Source organism: Triplophysa dalaica, chromosome 21 (assembly GCF_015846415.1).
Source record: "Triplophysa dalaica isolate WHDGS20190420 chromosome 21, ASM1584641v1, whole genome shotgun sequence".
NCBI classification, from domain to species: Eukaryota; Metazoa; Chordata; class Actinopteri; order Cypriniformes; family Nemacheilidae; genus Triplophysa; species Triplophysa dalaica.
In genome coordinates, this window is record NC_079562.1 from 18,823,167 (window position 1) to 18,829,166 (window position 6,000).

Below are 6,000 nucleotides of genomic sequence, written 5' to 3' on the forward strand. Positions count from 1 at the left end.
GTTTTCTGATTCTGAGATATCTTGTCTAAAATATCTTTTCGATTCAAAAGCACTTGAAGGGAATCAAGAATTGGAATGTACTTCAAAGTCTTTTTACTTTTAGCATCCAGAATATATTCGACTGGATCAACTACATTAAAGTTAGCCTTATAATACTGCCTACGTTGATAAGCAGAACTAAGACAGCCACCTTTTTGTATAGCTTTGTGTATAGGGTTAACTGTGGACAATGTAGTTGCTATTTGCTTCAGGACAGATTTGTCAACCTCAAGATTGTGCTTCTGAAAAGCATTTGCTAAAACATCTTCATGAAAAGGAATTGACAAAGTGCTATTTAGGATGTAAAGCTCTTGTAAAAATTCATCAATGGCTGTACTTGGTACATGAGACAAATGTTCAAGCTTTAACAATGCTGCTGCAAAATTGTGTTTGATTTCATTTGGAAGGTCATTTGTGGAATGAGCATCAGATTCAATATCATAATATGTCTCTACATCAACATCATCTGTAAAATCTGACTCTTGTGAAGCTACTGTTGCAGTTACTATCCCAGGTTTAAAATCCTTTACTGAAAAAGAATGATGTTTTCTGTTCTTATGAGATTTAAATGTACCACAGATATTAGTTTTAAAGTTACAACCTAGAAACATACAAGTTATCAATTCATTTTTCTTAAGATGTCCATTAATATGAGCCCAGTAATCTTTCTCCAAGTTAAGTCCTCCACAATTACATAAATGGCAACTGAATATGATATTTTTAAACTGTCTCTGCCTAGTTTCAATCACATGAAATCTGTTTAAATGAATTCTAAGCGCATTCCACGTTCTAAATGTGCAGGGGCAGTTTGAATATACACATGGAAAACGACTAGTATGTCCAAAATGTCTGTGTTTTAACCTATAATGCTGCAGAAGTTTTAAGCTACTTTGTACAAAAACTGAACAGGCTTTGCACTTCCACATGTACAGCAAATGTCACTGAAAAGAGAGAAAGAGGAGAAATTAGTCATAATAGACAAAATTATTAATTGTTGTTATTTATGTGTAATTAATTACAGTACTCTTAAAAATAAAAGTAAATGTTGTGTCATTTTACTATTACTTGACATACATTTTGGAAGAAAAAAAATCAGTTTTTCCTTAAATATACATCTTAAAATATGTTCATCCTATAATTAGCATTTTCGTTTAAAAACACTAGCATACCATAAAATAGCATTTATTGTGACAGTACTTTACATGAATTATGCTATCCATCTCAAAGTAAAAACCATGTAACCTGCGTTGCAAAATTTCATTAACCGTAAGATGTGAAATCTTAATGGCTGTGAGAGAGCTTTTAGGAGGTAACGTTAAAGGGCGAGTGCTCGTTTAGTTGAACTAAAAACCATACAGTATGTTTAACTTTTTAAGTTTATTTGTCGGTAAATCAGTCACTTCACACCGTTCCTCTAGACAGACATTGACGGCGCTTTTGCCCATTACTGTGATATGATAATGGCGCCGACATATTGTGGAAGACGGTCCTAAAAACACACAGCAGTGATTTTGGAAGCTTGGGTTTCCTTTTTTTGTTGTTAATACTTAACGTTATTGTTAGGTTGTCTAATTCACTTGCTGTACACTACCAGGCCCTGATATAGGAACGTATACAATGCGCATTCTTTCCTATCTCACCTCAGCACAAAACGTTAACACTTTTAGTCAAGGTATTAACTAACGTTAGCCTAATATTATTCGCCTGACGAATAAATAACATTTGTGACTGATTTAATCACGTCGTCTACGTGTGATAAACTACGAGTAATATTTACGTTGACTTACCTCAAAAAAAGAATTCAACGAAATAGAACGTCGACATGATTTATCTTTAAACACTATAGGTTGCATGAACTCTAACAATGACTGCACTTTAAGTATTTGTCATACGACATTTACTTAAATTCTTACCTTTTAACGAGCTTTTGAAACAAATCAGTCAGTCCCATCAAGTGTGCTCCCCCAGACCAACGGTCCTAGTATTCAAAGCGCATGCGCTGATGCTCTCGTGCAGGTTGCTCCCGCGCAAACGATTAGAGAAACTGTAAGAAGTTGCCGCCGGTGAACTTTCGGACCGAAAGTGGCTTACTTCCGGTCTTATAATATGTGAAGATGGGTTTTTTTTTTTTAATAAAAAGAGTAAGTGGTATGTCAGCAATGTGTCAGAAAATATTTTTTACAATGGTGCGTTCGTATAGCCAACACATTACTAGTATGAGGAAAATCAATATGTCTTGAAAAAAGCATAAAATTGAGTATGTGGGCAGTTTTATCATGTTCAACATTTTAACCTTAAAGGTGTAGTAATTTGTAGTAAATGTAATGTAACATGGTACATTTAAGTATTAAATAAAAACGGAAAAACAAGCAATCGTGTTTTGTTATTATATTGTTAACAATATGTTATATAGTGTATAAATATATTTTTTCATTGCACACATGTGTTTTCAGTCGATATTCAACAATACACTGATGCAATAAATCATATTTATGTAGGCCTACTTAAAAAAGTGAATTAGTTTAATTGTACGCAATTTAATTATGTTGAAAAGAAAATATAAAGTAATTGTGTGACATGAACTCATTTTAATCAAGTAAATCAAACAACAGAAAAAAACATTTTACATGAACACCATTTGTTGGAAATCTGAATCAATTCGAACATATTCTTGCAAAGTGTGATATAATCACACTTTGGCTCCATGAGATATAATCAAATCTAGTGTATGATTAAGTCGATGAGTAGATCTAGTGATGTATTGTGTTACACCAAAAGAGTAGAAGACACCAAGAAGAACCAACTGTCTTCAACTATCCTGGTGAACTTCTATCGCTGCACGATAGAGAGCATCCTGACCAACTGCGTCACAGTCTGGTACGGGAACTGTTCTGTTGCTGAGCGCAAGGCACTGCAGCGGGTGGTGAAAACAGCCCAGCGCATCACAGGGACTACACTCTCTTCCATTGAGGACATCCAGAAGAAACGCTGTCAGCGTCGAGCTCGCAGCATTCTCAAGGACTCCTCTCATCCCGCTCATAGACTGTTTACTCTCCTGCCTTCCGGTAGGCGCTTCAGGTGCCTCCGGGCAAGAACCAGCAGACTAGGAAAAAGCTTTTTTCCCAGAGCTATTTCATTACTGAACTCTGCTCCCCACTGATTTCACTACCTCTCATAACTTTAACTTAATGCTGCTATTACAATGTTTACATTGCACTATAGGGCTGCCATGCATGACTGAACTGTACACACCAGTACTTCATGTATCTGCTCTACCGGACTGTTTACACACACTCAGCATCATTTGCACTCTATTCTGCTCACTTGCACACCAGGAATATTACACTGAATGCTCATTTGCACTAATGGACTACTCTCATAACTGCATTAACTCATCTACTGCACTGTAACTTTCATAACTGCATTAACTCATCTACTTCACTGTAACCTTAATAACTGCATTAACTCATCTACTGCACTGTAACTTCAATAACTGCACTAACTCACCTACTGCACTCTAACTCATCTATTGCATTGCATCTATCGCATAACTAACTGCATCTACTCATCTATTGCACTATAGCTTCAATATCTGCACTAACTCATCTACTGCACTGTAACTGTATATCTGCATCTACTCATGTATTGCACCGTACCTTTAATAACCACATTAACTCATCTACTGCACTGTAACTTTAATAGCTAATGTCTGTAACTAATGCACACTCAAGTCACTTGCACTATTGTATAGTCTATATTGTTATCTGTTCATAACCTCCTGTACATTAATGTTCACAGTATATAGCCTTCTGTATATATTGTTCATAGAACATACCGATTGTCATATTTTTATAGTACATGCCCATCGTAAATTATTTTCCTAATATCGTATTCTGTATTTATTCACACTGTATATCTGCACTTGCTAATTGCACTTCTGGTTAGACCTAAACTACATTTCGTTACACTGTACTTGTATATGTGTAATGACAATAAAGTTGAATCTAATCTAATCATCTAATCTAGCTCTTTAAACGCCACTGCTAATGTATTGTTAGCACTATCTACGTTGATATTAAAATCTCTGACAATCAGTATTTTATCGACATTAACCAATAGGTCCGATAAGAAGTCTGCAAACTCTATCAGAAAATTAGTCTGAGGCCCTGGGGGTCTATACACAGTAGCCAATGTAAGAGAGAGCAATTATTTTTTACTTTTGTTTGGAACAATTATGTTCAACGCAAGCACTACGAATTATTTAAATGTATGCTTTGTTCTCTGAGTTACGGTAAGAAAGATTGTTGCGACACCACCACCTCGACCAACCGGATGTGGCTCATGCATATAACCATAGCTTGGTGGAGTAGACTCATTTAGACCAAAATAATCATTTGGCTTAAGCCAAGTGTCCGTAAGGCATAGTATATCAAAACTGTTGTCTCTGCCTTTGGATTTAGTGATCTAATATAAGTAGACCAAACTTAAGGAGTTGGTTTTGCTCATTAAATATATTTAATATATAAAATATATTGTCTTTTGGTTTAATTAAGTTTTTTTCTCTGACTTTTACATAGATTATTATTTGGTTGTATTATTCGGGGGACAGACACAGTCTCTATGCATTTGGAAGCAATAACATTCTTAACAGTTGGGTTAGAGGAACTATGGCTAACTATGGCTAAGGAGACTATGGTAAAGTTTTTTCTTACTACTCAAATGGTGCTCAGCGTCTTTGAGATTTTGTAAGACAGAATTTCTGCTCCAATGTTGCTGGGGTGCAGGCCGTCACGGCGGAAAAACCATGGGCGACAAAGCGGTTTCTGGTAGGGATCTCAAAGACTGGTGGCGGCGGTGGGGAAGAGGTCATCGCTCCGTTCCTGGATTGCGCCTTTCGCTGTGTGGGTGCCGGTGCAGGAGTGAAGTTCATTTGGGGTCGTCATGTTCTTGAAGCATGGGCTCTGTGCACAGAAACACGCAGAGTAGAAGTGGTAGGAGTATTACAATCACGTCAAAAACTTTCGACAGCTTTGCGAGCATCAGCCCAGGATGTTTCCAGCGCCGTTTTACGTTCTCGCAGATGTGTTTGTCATGATTCCACCTCACCCTGTCAGGTATTTCTTGGTCTAGAGGTGGAATCATACAGGATCCTTTGTTTCATGTAGGAGAGAGACGATTTTGGCCCCTATTTGTCACCATACTCTCTCTCTCCGGTCTGCGTCATCGTTCCTACCCCCCTGTTTCCTAGTTTGTGTTAATTAGTTTATCCCTTGCACCTGTTCCCTCTTGATTTGGTTCCCTTTAAAACATCCTCGTGTTCATTGTCCTGTGCTGGTTCATTGTACGTTGAGACTATATTTAAAGATATTACAAGAGATTTATTTTGCAGTATTCAACACGTATTTATACCAATTTCAGACGTAAAAGGTCCTAACCTGGATGACGAATACCATCATGGTCACGAGGGGTTTTCATTGCTTCCCCCTGTTGGTGGCCTTAATGCTGATAAAACAGCCGACCCCAAAGAATTTGGATTTGTTACAGTCACCCTATAAAATCTTGTGAGCGTACAAGGCGTGTTCCAACAGGCCGCTGCACATATATCTGAAAGTGCTCCTCCCCTAAATGCCGCCCAAGAATGGGCAACCAAAGCACCAGGGATAGGTAAAGTTTGACCGGAGTACGCATACGAGATTGTTTCCACTATCCAATGTGACAATCGTTGTTTCGACACCAAAAATGCCTAAACATTTCTTGTCGAAGCATACAAAAAGTGGCGTGTGTGACTGTCTTAATGGGCCAGTATATGTACGCAGTGTCCTAACAGGACATAAGAGTATCGACAGACCCTGCACCTGAAGCATGGGGGTCTGGACAAATAGCATTGAGTTTAATTACCTGGTTTATTGTGTCACGCCTAAGAACCTTGGGTAGCAATGAAGGGTTTGGCCAAAGAAGAAC